Below are 15,511 nucleotides of genomic sequence, written 5' to 3' on the forward strand. Positions count from 1 at the left end.
ACCAATATCCTTTTGATAAACCAATGGCCTTCAAACTTTCTAGTGCTCTCCCCGTCCCCATTCTCCCACAGTATAACAAAAATCACTAGTGGCGGCCACTGCAAATATGAAGGGGAGGGGCAGGGGGGACAATGGTGTAGGGGGCTGAACAAATAATAAAGTAAAAGCTGCCTCGCTGATCGCCCCTTTCCTGTTCTGGTGTCCCAGCTTTCACTGGGACACCGGAACAGGCTTACCAGCAATCCTGGTGCAGGTTTCATGCTAAACCAAGCATGAAAGCAGCGTCAGTATTGGTCTGAGAGGCTCGGACTGCCGATCAGACACAACTCTGGGGTCGGCCAAACACACACTGGGCACTAAGGGCCAGATGTAGGAAGCCTTTTGCATGTCGCAAACTGCGAAAAACGCAGTTTGCGGCATGCAAAAGGCTGAACGCGATGCACATCCTCAAATTGCGAGTCGGTACCGACTCGCAATTTGAGGATGCGACTCGCAAATCGGAAGTGGTGTTCCCTTCCTATTTGCGACCGCATCGCCATGCTGAGTTGCTTTGTGACCGCGAATCCGGTCGCAAACCAACTCGCAGTTAACACCCACTTGAAGTGGGTGGTAACTCATTTGCAAAAGGGAAGGGGTCCCGATGGGACCCCGTCCCCTTTGTGAATGTCGCTGAAAATATTTTTTCAGAGCAGGCAGTGGTCCAATGGACCACTGCCTACTCTGAAAAAATGAAACCAAATGGTTTCATTATTTTTTGGAATTGCAACTCGTTTTCCTTTAAGGAAAACCGGCTGCAATTCAAAAAAATAAATAAACTGCTTTATTAAAAAGCAGTCACAGACATGGAGGTCTGCTGTCTTCAGCAGGCCACCATCCCTGTGAATGCATGGACTCGCTATGGGGTCGCAAAATGCAACCCACCTCATTAATATTCATGATGTGGGTCTTTGCGACCCCATAGCGAGTCGCAGAAGGTGTCTGAGACACCTTTCTGCATACAATTTTGCGAGTTGCAAATTGCAAGTCGGTATGACTCGCAATTTGCAAGTCGCAAAATTGTAGATTGCTACATCTGGCCCTTAGTGCACTCCACTCCTCATCCCCCCGCCCACCTCCCATTGCCTAGCACATGCTGGTTGAGCCAGCAGCAGAAAAATTAAATTATATTGAAGTATTGTTTTATTTTTCTGCTGCAGGCTTTTAGCCAGGGGGGGCGATGCTCCTCCTCCATTGCGGAGGAGCCACCCCTGAAAATCACCCCCTTTGCAAATGATCAAGAATTGTTCTCATAATTGTTATATAAAACTGAAAAGTCTAAACCTATTTAGCAGCCCAGACATTTCAGTTTTGTTCAATTATCCTTTTTAAAAATGCAATCATAAGCATGCTACACAATTAGCCAGTGACAGCATGCACTCCTTCAAAGGGTACATGTATCGGCAGTGTGATCCTTTTTCCGAGAGGTGGGATGGACTTCAAGGGTTATTCGGACGACACCTGAACTCACTTTGACACCTACTTCCAGCTAGGACCAGTCAATAAAACAATTATAGATGGCCCATTGCACAGTTGTTCACTCCCCCTCTATTTTCTTTCATTAAAACACAGCACTGTTTTAAGCATGATGTTTGTTTCTGCTCCCTTGGGGCATAATAAGTACTGGCCACAGCCTGGCACCCCTCAGAGATTAGCAGAGACCATCCTGGAGGACTACAAAATGTAGTTCACAAACCCTAAAGGTGGCATCTCCGTCTCTACCTTGTATAATATCTAAAGAGAGATCTCCTCATATGTACGTATACTGCTTATTAGTAAATGTAGGCTGGAAAATGGGAAATACTTACTACAGAATAGGAGGGGTTTTGAGAGTGACAAGGAGGCATTTAGGGAAGAACATGCTAATCCAAACACACACCCAGAAAAGAGTAGGACCATTGCTATTCAGTGGGAGGATCATTGCCACTGCTATTCACAGACTACACTTTGAAGGATACTACTGTCTAAAAGGCCACATAACAGTAGTAAATGTACACCTTACTTTTGAGTAAGTCTAGTACGACATACAGCCACTCACTTTTACTGCAACACACTCCCATTGAAAAAACACCCTAGAGAAAATAGTTACATTATTTTGACTTTTTTAAGTGTGTGTCTGTGTATATATATATATATATATATATATATATATATATATATATATATATATATTTATAAAAACATATAGTCGCCAGTAGGTAGTTATAGTTAGAAACTAATTGCCATAGAAAAAGTGTTTATTGACTTTCCTATATCTTTGGTACCGTTTGACAGATCTTCACGTCATTTCCCCCAAAAAAGTGCCCTTTAGGGTCTTGTTGTGCATGAAAAGTTTTGGGATGATCCGTAACACAGGGGCCGAGACAAAAGTGGGGGTCCAAAAAAGTGCATTTCCCATGTCAATTCCGTAGAGTCTTTAGACATGCCTGCAGCCCAGACCGCTGGAGGCAATTACACCACATTTGGCAGAAAGATAGCACTTGGTACAGAAAGCACCCTTTTTCATATGTGGTGTAAATCCATTTTGTAGTTTTTGAGATATTAAAGAAATTAAAATTTGCTTTTCTGGGCGGAACCTAAGCACAGATCTCAGGGTGAGATCTGATTGGCTGTCAGCACTTCAACAAGAAAGTGATGGCAGCCATCTTGAGACCAATATACAGTACATGCATTGTAGTGAATGACAGGTTTTGAGGGTCAGAAAAAGGAGAACGTATAAAGGGTGATAATAAATTTTAGTTACAATAAAAATCATTTGTTGATGGTACCTTACTAATTTCAGGAATTGTGGTGTGTTCTAAGGTGATTTTACCCTGCTAGGATTTCATGAATCGTGTTTGAGAGAAAACAGTTTTCTCCTGATTTTCCAATAGAGGTTATGGAAGGTGCCCCGGAGGCTAACATGAGGGCATATTTTCAGTAAATTCTCACTATCATTCTCAGCCATATGGGAATGAAGTCTGACATTCTCAGTAAAACATGAACTTCCAACAAGAGCAGTCTGTCATTTGATTCCCTTGTGTTCTACTACAGCCTCCCAGAGTGTTAACAGTCTTACTCATGACAAAATTGTGACACACCTGAAGCCATCTTGATTGAATCAAACTGGTAAAACTTAAAACATTTAATTTAGAAAGGATCAAAATGAGGGGGTTCATTTTGTCATAGAAAGTATGGTTAGTGCTGTTGAAAGAAACATTAGGACACGTTTTAAGCAAGTTCTCAAAAATCTTCCTCATGCATATCATTAAAACATTCTTACATGCAGACTGAAACATACACTTTCAACACCATCAGCAAATTGCTAGTTAACTCGCTGGTGATCAGCAGCTTGCAGTGTTCTAATGTGCAACTAGAGTGCTGACAATCTTAATTTATGCCGAAAGTGTGACACATCTGAATGCCATTTTGATGGAATCGAAGCTGAAAACTGAAAGCATTTTCTACTGAGGATACCTCAGTAAATGAGGAGGTTAGGGAGCTTCATAACAAATACGTTTCCCATGATGGCCACCAGAGAAAAAAGAACTGAAATGTAGCACAAATATGATCCAAATATAACTTAAGTATTGCCTAATGACAGAAGTGTGCAATTCACTTAGGTGCATATTTACAAGGCCCTTGTGCCCCTTCGCGCTGTCTTAGTGCCATTTCTTTTAATGCTAAGGTGGCGCTAAACAGGCATTCACCATGTGCCATATTTACAAATTGGTGCAATGGTACCATTGTGCCACTTTGTAACCCAGTGTGCCACATTATACCTGCGCTAGGTATAATGTATGAAAGGGGGTGTTGCCCCGCAGGGAGGTCCAAACAAATGGTACAGTGAAATCTGCAAGATTTCACTGCACCATTCTAGCGTCATTTTAAAGTGATGCTAGTGCATTAGCCTATGGGCCTCTCTTTCCTTTGCTAGACTAGCTCTGACATTTTTGCTGCTAGTTCAGAAAAGCACCACAATAGCATAAAAAAAGTTGACACTATTGACCTACCATGTGCCATGGTGCACTGTATTTTAAATACTACGCTACCATGGTGACGTTAGGGAGGCACAATCTAACACAACGAAACTGGTGCATCGGAGCTGATGCACTAGTTCCTTGTAAATAAGCCTCTTAATTTTTATTTTTTTTACAGTTTTATATAGCACAGACCTGACCCGAATTTACTGGAGTGCTTTACATGAGCATCAGTTACATTACACCATGACGCATTCAATTTGGTTTTAGTCATGGGGAGATTATGGGGGTCATTCCAACCCTGGCGGTCGGTGTTAAAGCGGTAGCCAACCCGCCAACAGGCAGGCGGTAAAAAAAATGGAATTCTGACCCTGGCGGGACCCGCCAACACAGCCCGCCACTTTAACACTCCGACCGCCACGGCGGGGCAAACAAACAGCGCGGCGGTCACCGCCAACAGACAGGCGGCAGACAATGTACCGCCCACCCTATCACGACCCACCAATCCGCCACCTTTTCCGGGGCGGGAGCCCCGCCGATAAAAACACGGCAGAAACAGACCACGAACGGGAAAACGCTCACCTCTATACACTCCACGAGGAATCTGGACAGCATGGAACCCGAATTAAACATCCTACCAGCGATTGTCTACCTGCTTCTCTACCAGGAGCACGAACGCCGCTGCAGGAGACAACGGTGAGTACTGCACCTACGACACAGGGGAGGGGGGAGGAGAAAAGGTTACGGGCACACACATACGCGACCCCCCCCCAAATCCCCACACACCAATGCAGAGCAACAAGTCAGATTTACACCCCCAAAACCCCCCGGAATAATTCAAAGACAAAATAAAATGATCATTAAAATAGAAGTATATTAAAGCATATTTGAACTTAAGTGAAATATGAGATTTTTAAAACAAATAAATCACAACATGAACAATGTATACATAGTCCAAAAGTCCGGCACATATTGGCTACATGCCATTGTACGTGGGCCAATGTGCATAAACACATGGGCAAAGCCCACACACGAGACCCGATTCCATTGGAGAGAACACTGCTGGGGCATCAGATAATAAAACCACAGGCACCTCAGGGGGAATGGAAGGGGGGCACCTCAGCCACATGAGTCCACGACGCCAGATCCACGAGGGGCCTCCATGCCCACTGTACCATCCTGGGGAGTGCAAAGCCACAGTCTCACAAGTCTTTTCAGTGGGTGGATTGCCCACTGTACCATCCTGGGGAGTGCAAAGCCACAGTCTCTCAACTCTCTACAGTGGGTGGATTGCCCACTGTACCATCCTGGGGAGTGCAAAGCCACAGTCTCACAAGTCTTTTCAGTGGGTGGATTGCCCACTGTACCATCCTGGGGAGTGCAAAGCCACAGTCTCTCAAGTCTCTACAGTGGGTGGATTGCCCACTGTACCATCCTGGGGAGTGCAAAGCCACAGTCCATCTGGGGGATTACAGACTCTACTGGTTATGGAGGAGGCATGGTGCCCAGAGTGCTTCGTGAAGCCCTGTCCGACACAGATCCGGCCCTGCCAATGGGCCAGCGGTGCTTGAGATGAAGGGCCCAGCGGAGCGGTGCTTGAGATGAAGGGCCCAGCGGAGCGGTGCAGAGACGGCGGGGCCCAGCGGAGCGGTGCTTGAGATGAAGGGCCCAGCGGAGCGGTGCTTGAGATGAAGGGCCCAGCGGAGCGGTGCTTGAGATGAAGGGCCCAGCGGAGCGGTGCCTGACAGGAAGGGCCCAGCGGAGCGGTGCAGAGACGGCGGGGCCCAGCGGAGCGGTGCTTGAGATGAAGGGCCCAGCGGAGCGGTGCTTGAGATGAAGGGCCCAGCGGAGCGGTGCCTAACAGGAAGGGCCCAGCGGAGCGGTGCAGAGACGGCAGGGGCCCAGCGGAGCGGTGCTTGAGATGAAGGGCCCAGCGGAGCGGTGCTTGAGATGAAGGGCCCAGCGGAGCGGTGCCTGACAGGAAGGGCCCAGCGGAGCGGTGCAGAGACGGCGGGGCCCAGCGGAGCGGTGCTTGAGATGAAGGGCCCAGCGGAGCGGTGCTTGAGATGAAGGGCCCAGCGGAGCGGTGCTTGAGATGAAGGGCCCAGCGGAGCGGTGCTTGAGATGAAGGGCCCAGCGGAGCGGTGCCTGACAGGAAGGGCCCAGCGGAGCGGTGCAGAGACGGCGGGGCCCAGCGGAGCGGTGCTTGAGATGAAGGGCTCAGCGGAGCGGTGCTTGAGAGCTTGAGATGAAGGGCCCAGCGGAGCGGTGCTTGACAGGAGGGGCCCAGCGGAGCGGTGCAGAGACGGCGAGGCCCAGCGGAGCGGTGCTTGAGATGAAGGGCCCAGCGGAGCGGTGCTTGAGATGAAGGGCCCAGCGGAGCGGTGCTTGAGATGAAGGGCCCAGCGGAGCGGTGCTTGAGATGAAGGGCCCAGCGGAGCGGTGCTTGACAGGAGGGGCCCAGCGGAGCGGTGCAGAGACGGCGGGGCCCAGCGGAGCGGTGCTTGAGATGAAGGGCCCAGCAGAGCGGTGCTTGAGATGAAGGGCCCAGCGGAGCGGTGCTTGAGATGAAGGGCCCAGCGGAGCGGTGCTTGAGATGAAGGGCCCAGCGGAGCGGTGCTTGACAGGAGGGGCCCAGCGGAGCGGTGCAGAGACGGCGGGGCCCTGTTCAGCGGTGCTTCTCACGGCGGGGCCCTGTTCAGCGGTGCTTCTCACGGCGGGGCCCTGTTCAGCGGTGCTTCTCACGGCGGGGCCCTGTTCAGCGGTGAATCTCACGGCAGGGCCCTGTTCAGCGGTGCTTCTCACGGCGGGGCCCTGTTCAGCGGTGCTTCTCACGGCGGGGCCCTGTTCAGCGGTGCTTCTCACGGCGGGGCCCAGTTCAGTGGTGCTTCTCATGGCGGGGCCCTGTTCAGCGGTGCTTGTCTTGTGTTCCTAGGGAACCAGATCTGGGCAATCATTCCCGCTCAGTCACCATCCGACCTATCGCTTGCGGGGCCCTCCTGTGCTGGACTCCTGGGCCCGTGGGTTTCCTCCGTCACACCCCAAATGGGGCTGGTGTGGCCCTCCTGAGCAGCTCGCCTGCTGCCGGACTTCTTCGCCCTGCTGCCCTTGCCCTCCTTGGAAGAATCTCTGGGGCCCTTGCCTCCCTTGGAAGAATCTCTGGGGCCCTTGCCCTCCTTGGAAGAATCTCTGGGGCCCTTGCCTCCCTTGGTGGATGGGCCAGGTGACGGTGCAAGGGTGGTGTCCTTGGGGGCAGCCGTCTCAGGCCTGTGGCGCCGGCCTTTCCCTTTTTTGCTTCTTTTCCCAGGGGGTGGGCTGGCTGTCCCCTTGCTGCTGGCCGATGTTCCTGCCCTAGGAGTTGGTGGACTCCAATAGCCCTGTACGATGGTCCTAGTAGGTGAGGGCTTGTGGTGGCTGAGGTGCTGGTTGGAGTCTTACGAGATGGAGGGGGTGGGTCAGTTGTTGGAAAGAGGTCAAGGTTGGAAAGGAAAATCAATTTAGAAAGACAGGGACGGGTAGTTGTAGTGGGTATGGGAGTGGAGGAAGAGGATGTGGTTGTAGGAGTGTCAAGTGTGCTGTCTTTGGGTGCAGGTGCTTGTGACGGAGGCTGTCGTGAGGTGGATGGCTGTTGGGTGGGTGGCTGCCTGCGTTTGTGTGGTTTGGAAGAGGGGGTGACAGACACACTGGGAGAGGACACAGGGGACGTGTAAATGGTAGTGGGGGTGGTGACTGCACGTGTGCGGACTGTTCTGGTGGGTGTGGTGGTGATGGACGTACTGGCTGATGGTGGTGTGCATGCAGGTGTGAGTGGAGACGTCACAGGGAGGGAGGAGGGAGACGAGGAGGAGGGGTCACAGTGGAGGCAGTGGGTGTTGCTGTGTCTGCATGTGGATGTTGCTTGGGTGAATGCTTATGTGATCTGTGGTGCTTATGTCTGGATGAGCTGCCCTTGGGTGTTGATGTGTGTGCAGGCTGGTCTGTAGGTGTGTCTGGGATAGGCAGAGGAACAGGGGAGTGGGACTGGGTTGAGGAAGCTGGAGGGGGGAGGCTAGACACAGGGACAATTGCTGCCGTCATTGCTGAGGCCAGAGCGTTGAACGATCGCTGATGGGCAGCCTGACCCGAATGAATGCCCTCCAGGTATGCATTGCTCCGATGCACCTCCCTTTCTACCCCCTGGATGGCATTCAAAAGGGTAGACTGCCCAACAATGAGCGTCTGGAGGAGGTCAATGATCTCCGCACTGAGGGCAGCAGGGGTAACTGGGGCAGGACCTGAGGTGCCAGGGGCGAAGGAGATGGCCGGCTTCCTGCCCGAGCGGGCACGGGGTGAAAGCTGAGGGTCTGCTGGGAGGGCGGAGATGGTGCGCTGGGTGGCGGCTGTACCTGTTGTTGCGGTGGGCACGGATGTTGCCGCCACCACAAGGGAGCTCCCTTCCGAGGACGTGTCGGTGTCGCTGACGTCTCCACGGGTCCCCGTTGTGGAGCCCCCCTCGCCCTCCGTCTCACTGGTTAACTCTGAGTCGGTTGCAGGGCCCTCCGGGGCCATGTGAGATGCAGCTCCCTCGTGCGCCGATGCCACTTCTCCTCCGCCTGATGATGCTAATGCACACATGAACAGGAAAACCAAAAAAAAGGGGGGGGGGAGAAGAAAGAAAGACATGTTGAGTGCATGCATTGGCGGCACCGTTGGCGGAGAGGACAGACACAGAAGCCCCCTGCACTACGCCGCGCACTCGGCGTACACTACTCAATTATAGTGACTTGGCCTACAAGTCTTTGGACGACAAATGCACACATAGGTGAGCCCGGGCCATGGATAGCTGTACTTAGCACCCTACAGAGGTGGGGGGCGGGGGCACAGGGCCATGTCTAACGGAGGGGCCTAGCCTACAGAAACCGCCCTGGCCTAGAGATAGCCACAGCCCTCCTCCCCCACCCAGACGCCCCCACTGTGCGCTAATATAGCGGAATGTGCTGATACTCACCCCCTTGTGTCTGCTGTGATGTCCTCACGCGCCCATCCAAATCGGGGTAGGCCACCGCCAGGATCCGGGACATCAGGGGGGTCAATTGACGACTGGCACCCCTCCTACGTTGGGAGGCCATCCCCAGCAGAGCCTCGGCGGTCTTTCTGCTCCCGCGGCGGATGTCCTCCCACCTCTTGCGGCAGTGGGTGCCCCATCTGTTGTGGACCCCCAGGGCCCGGACGTCCTTGGCGATGGTATGCCAAATGTCGATCTTCTGATGGGCGCTGACCTATGTGACATGTACAGGGTTGAAAAATAAATATCATCACTTTTCTGCATGGTCGATGTGCGCGGCACCCCCTCCCCAACCTTGCCATGTGGCACATGCTCTCATCTGTCGTGCGTTGCACTCCTCATTCGCTCCCCTCCCCACCATCTTACATCCACCCCACTCAACACAGGCATAGCCCATACTACGTGCTCCCAGTGTACTTACCTGTTGGTCTGGAGGACCGTAGAGTACCGCATACTGGGGGAGGACCCCATCAACAAGTTTCTCCAATTCCTCAGATGTGAAGGCAGGGGCCCTTTCCCCAGTCGCAGCAGCCATTGTCTCTTCCAGACCGAGTTCACAGCAGCACTTGCAGTATAGGTCCTCTCCTGTGGATGATCAGGTCTCGAGTGATTAAGCAAGTAGAAAATGGCGGTCACGCCCGCGGCGGTGCGTACCGCGACCGCCGGCGCACATCGTCATTGGCTCCTGAGACCCATAGGGTTCAATGTTAACCAATGCTGCTTTGCGCCGCGGTCTTCGACCGCCTACCGCCACGGTGTACCACGCCAGCGCATTGACCTCACATCCCATTGTCACACTTCACAGGTCAGGCAGCCGCCATTTCAAGGGCCCACATGGCTGAATTTCTACGGCTTCACACAGGCCTAGGCCTTGCATTGCCACTCATACAAGCCATTCAATGCATAGCGAATCGTGTAATGTGCAAGCTGTGGTTACGTACCTGTGGGTTGCTTGACTCTGTGCTCCATGTTGTCCTTCCTAGGCACCGTCCGCTGGGACTTGCGAGGAGATGGAGGAATCCTCCCGTGTACAGACCGCTGGTGGTTCGTCGACAATGGAAGAAAGACATGTCATACTTACATACAGACTTGACCGAGCCACTATACAGGAACTGTGTGCCCAGCTGGAGCCAGACCTGATGTCCCCCATTCGCCAACCCACAGGGATTCCCCCTCTGGTGCAGGTTCTGTCAGTACTCCATTTTTTGGCAAGTGGATCATTCCAAACAACAGTGGCCATATCATCAGGGATGTCTCAGCCTATGTTTTCTAAGGTTTTGTCCAGAGTGTTGTCTGCCCTGATGAAATGCATGCGGAGCTACATTGTTTTCCCTGAGGTGGGCGATTTGGCTACAGTGAAGGGTGATTTCTATGCCCTTGGACATATCCCCAACATCATTGGTGCCATTGATGGGACCCATGTGGCTTTGGTTCCCCCCAGTGGAAGTGAGCAGGTGTACAGGAACAGAAAAAGTTATCATTCTATGAATGTCCAGGTGGTCTGTTTGGCTGACCAGTACATCTCCCATGTAAATGCCAATTTCCCTGGGTCAGTGCATGATGCGTACATCATGCGAAATAGCAGCATCCCTTATGTGATGGAACAGCTACAGAGACACCGTGTATGGCTAATAGGTGACTCTGGTTACCCCAACCTGTCGTGGCTACTGACCCCAGTGAGGAATCCCAGGACAAGGGCAGAGGAACGCTACAATGAGGCCCATGGGCGAACTAGGAGGATTATAGAAAGAACCTTCGGCCTCCTGAAGGCCAGGTTTAGGTGCCTGCATATGACAGGTGGATCCCTAATGTACTCACCAAAGAAGGTGTGCCATATCATCGTGGCCTGCTGTATGCTTCACAACCTGGCTTTGCGACGCCAGGTGCCTTTCCTGCAGGAGGATGGTCCAGATGGTGGTGTTGTAGCAGCTGTGGAGCCTGTGGAGAGTGAAGAGGAGGAGGACGACGGGGACGACACAGACAACAGGGACACAGTGATACAACAGTATTTTCAGTAGCACACAGGTACGAATCAACCACGCCATTTTACATTTATTTCAAGTCTCCTGCCTCTCTACTGTCTGAGTTCCCCCCCAGTTCCTGTTAACTGAGTTGTGACTTTCCCTTCCGTTTTCAGAGCTGTGGGCCCCACTGCGTGACCTCTGCTTTGTTTGCCCATGGACTACAGCTGTGTGACAGTGGTATGTTGTCATCACAATGTAACTGGCACAGTTATGTCTAATACATTTGTTCAAAATACAAGCAGACTCCAGATTTTTTGAGTGCAAGAAGTGATTTAATTAAAGTGCTAAATTTAAGGAACATGATTGTAAAACGGGGATGGGTGATGGTGGAGTAATGTCCATGGCAGAGTCCAGTTCTCAGTCGCACAGGTGCATTGTCCATATGCCTGTGGAAGGATGGAGCAGGGGCAGTTCAAGGTTGGACAGGGTGACAATGTGGGACAGTGGGATGACATCAGGGGGTATCGTTTGCTGGCGGGGGTCTTGCAATCCTACTCTGTCTTCTTGTGAGATCTCAGGTTCTGCTTGCGGGGTGGTTCTTCTTCTGCAGGAGGTGGGGTTCTGGTGGCCTGTCGTTGTGTGGGGGCCTCCTGTCCACTAGCGCCGGCGGAGGTGGTAGGCTGTTCCTGGTCCAGGCTAGTGACAGGGGCCCTTTGTGGTGCCACATGGTCCCGCAATGTGGTGACTATCTGGGTTAGGGCCGCGACGATGGTCCCCATTGCGGAACTAATGTTCCTCAGTTCCTCTCTGAACCCCATGTACTGCTGCTCCTGCATGACCTGGATCTCCTGGAACCTGGCCAGTACCGTAGCCATCGTCTCCTGGGAGTGGTGGTATGCTCCCATGATGGAGGAGAGGGCCTCTTGGAGAGTCGGTTCCCTGGGCCTGTCCCCCCCCTGTCACACAGCAGCCCTCCCAGTTCCCCTGTTTCCCTGGGCCTCTGTCCACTGGACGGTGTGCCCACTACCACTGCCCCCAGGTCCCTGTTGTTGTTGGGGTGGTGGGTCAACCTGGGTGCCCTGTAGTGGTGGACACACCGCTGATTGACGTGTCCTGGAGACAGAGGCATGGGCCCGCTGGGTGGGAGCTGTGCTGGTGTTCCCAGAGGGGGGTTAGGTCTGGTGTAGCCTGTGGCTGTCTGTGGGGAACCGACTGTCCCGAGGTCCCCGATGGGCCGGGCTGGTCATCAGGGTCCAGGGAGACAGAGCTGCTGTCATCACTGGGGGCCTCTTCTGGGGGTGGGATGGACATCTCTGGACCCTCCGTGGCGGTGTGGTGGCGTTCGGGTCCTGCAGGGGTATAAGAGTACGGTTATTGCTTCTGTGTGTGGCATTTCGTGTAATGGGTGGGTGGCCGTGTCCCCCAGTGCTGGCATTCCCTTGTGGGGGCTTTTGTGACGGTGGCTTGTGGGGGTGATGGGTGTGTGCAGTGGGCATGCTTAGGGGATGGGTGTCCATGCTTTGGGGACGCACGCAGGGCTAAGTTTTGGGATGGGTGGGATGTGATGGTGAGCCATTTGCAAGGAGTTGGTGTGATGGGGGTGGGGGTATGATTTGGCATGCAGGTGGGGTGGGGGGAATGGAGTAGTGAAGATCTGACTTACCAGAGTCCATTCCTCCGCCTACTCCTGCGAGGCCCTCAGGATGCAGTATGTGCAAGACTTCCTCCTCCCATGCTGTGAATTCTGGGGGAGTAGGTGGGGGTCCGCCGCCAGTCTTCTGCACCGCAATGTTGTGCCTTGATACCATGGAACGCACCTTCCCCCGTAGGTCGTTCCACAGCTTCCTGATGTCGTCCCGATTGCGTGGATGCTGTCCCACAGCGTTGACCCTGTCCACTATTCTTTGCCATAGCTCCATCTTCCTGGCAATGGTGGTGTGCTGCACCTGTGCCCCGAAGAGCTGGGGCTCTACACGAACTATTTCCTCCACCATGACCCTGAGTTCTGCGTCAGAGAACCTGGGGTGTCTTTGGGGTGCCATGGGGTGGTGTGGATGAGGTGAGGGGTGGTGTATGTGTTGTAGAGTGTGGTGAGTGTGGTGGTGTATGGTGTTTTGTGCGTGGAAATTGTGTGGGTGATGTTGTGATTTGCCTCTGTGTGATGGTGTACTCTATGCTGTGCTCTCTCTCTCTGTCCTTCACTCGCAATTGTGGTCGTAGGGGTTTGTGGGTGATGTGGGTGTGTGTTTTATATTTAATTGGGTGTGTGGGAGTGGTGTGTGTATGTGTCTCAGGTGTGTGTATTTTGAATTATCCAATGTGGTAGTGTTTTGTAAAGGTGTGTGTATTTTGACCGCGGCGGTGTGCACCGCCAATGGAATACCGCGGTTGAAAGACCGCTGCGGGGATTTGTGGGTCGGAATGGTATGGGCGTATTTCTGTTGGCGTGACGGTGGAGGTTTGGTCATCGCCAGTTTCCCGCTGACCTTTGGTGTGGCGGATTTTTGTGGATGTCGGGTTTTTGGCGGTTTGCCAGTTGCGGGTCAGAATGACCGCGGCGGTGTTATGGCGGCCTTCTGGCCGGCGGTAAGCGACTTTTACCGCCGAGGTCAGAATTACCCCCTAAGTAATTTGGCCAAAACCACAGGATGTCGAGCTGACGTTGAAACTTGAACCTGGTTTTCCAGTTGGAAAGTCTGGAACTCTGGCCGTAACACCCCATCTTCTCCCCTAAGTAAAAGATATTGTCAAGGGATCAACAGGATAAAAAAACATGAATACTCAGACAATATGTCTTCATTTTAGGTTTTTAGCGCACTAACCATAATTTAATTGGAAATAAGACCCTCTCATTTTTATCATTTTCAAAGGAAATGCTTTAGATATTACAGTTTTGATTACATCAAGATGATGTCAGGCATGCTGTAGTTTTATAATAAATATAGAATTTTAGCAATCTAGTTGTTCATTAGGATACTGTGCTGTGGCAGAAATCAGGGCCACAACTCAGGTAATTGAGGGCAGGTTGCAGAGGCAACAGGTTGACCACGATGGACAGGTGCGAGGGACAGTGGTGCCATAACAGACCATGGAGGGCAGGAGAAAGAGGAGCAGGAGCAACAAACCAGTCATGCAGGATAAGCAAGACAGGCTGTGGCAATATACTAGGCCATTGACAGCAGGAGGAAGAGGCAGTGTCAGTTCAACCATTTATGCCAAGAGACCCGATTCAGGCAGGAGACTCTCAATGTCTTTAAGCCAAAAGAGCTTTATTTTATCTGTCTCTTGCCTAAAAGGTCTTCTTTTTCAATGTACATAAGTGGGGAAAATCAATTTCCCAGGTTTCTTTTTCAAACTCCTTCTTACCAACTTCAAAATGTTTGCAAGTATGGTACATTGGCTCACGGAGGGCAAGGGGAATGGGGTAGGGACTTGGACAACAGAGGACAGGAGGGAGATGGGCAGGGGCACCAAACTGGCCTTAAAGGGCAGGTGTTTGGATTGCAACAGCACAAAACACTACACAGGGCTAGCGGGGCAGCGATACAGCACAACAGACCATGGAAAGCAATAGTGAGGTGACAGGGCCATGCACATGGACATCAGAGAGCTGAGGGGACGAGGCAAGTACAGCAAGCTGACCATACCGGACAGACAGGAGGGACCGTTGCAGCATAACACACCATGAATAGCAGGAGGGAGGGGATAGGGATATGGCAACGGACAAGACAAGTCAGGAGGGTGGGGATAGAGGCCTACACATGGTAAATGGAGGGCAGGGGTAAGGGGGAGGAGCAGCTAGCTGACCATGGATGGCAGGCGGGATGGGCACTGGAAACACAACACTCCTTTGAGGGCAACAGTTAGACTATAATGACATACAAGCAAACATCCAAGGGACGGTGGAAGGGGAGCTGACCACACATGCCAGGTAGGAGGGGCTGTGGCAGCACAGAGGACCATGCATGGCAAGCGGGAGGAGTAGTGGCAGCGCAATGGCCATGGTGGGCAAGAGGCAATGGGCAGGGGCTTGCACAAAGGACCATGGAGGACAGAAGGTAGGGGTAGGGGCTGGACCCAGACAAGAGAGGGCAGGTGCAGGGGCTTCAAACAGACCACGCAGGGCAGGCAGGAGGAGCAGTTGTAGCACAACAGTGAAGGGAGTGGCAGCAAAATGGACCATGGGGTACAGGAGGGAGGGGCTAGGGCCATGGAACTCGGACAGGTAAAGTAGATGTGGGTGGGAGAGGTGACAACCATCTGACCATGCTAGGCAGGTGGGAGGGGCAGTGGCAGCTCAACAGAACACTCAGAGTAGATAGGATGAGCAGTGGCAGGTATGTGGAACATGGTGGACAGAAAGGAAGGAGCAGGAGCATGCACACAGACATTGGAGGGCATAGGAAGGAGGGTAGGGCATCAAGCTAAGCACATAAGCTAAGCAGGAGGGAAATTATGGGACATAGAATTTGGAAACAAAGAGCAAGAGGAATAGGCAGGTACATCAA

General features: G+C 52.4%; 1 protein-coding gene across 1 annotated transcript in view; it reads left to right on the forward strand.

Moving 5' to 3' along the window:
- The window catches only part of LOC138259541 (coiled-coil domain-containing protein 170-like), a 439,156-nt gene that overhangs the window by 261,316 nt on the left and 162,329 nt on the right, over window positions 1-15,511 (forward strand). The window lies entirely within an intron of this gene.

This window comes from Pleurodeles waltl, chromosome 9 (genome assembly GCF_031143425.1).
Source record: "Pleurodeles waltl isolate 20211129_DDA chromosome 9, aPleWal1.hap1.20221129, whole genome shotgun sequence".
In the NCBI taxonomy this organism is placed as follows: domain Eukaryota; kingdom Metazoa; phylum Chordata; class Amphibia; order Caudata; family Salamandridae; genus Pleurodeles; species Pleurodeles waltl.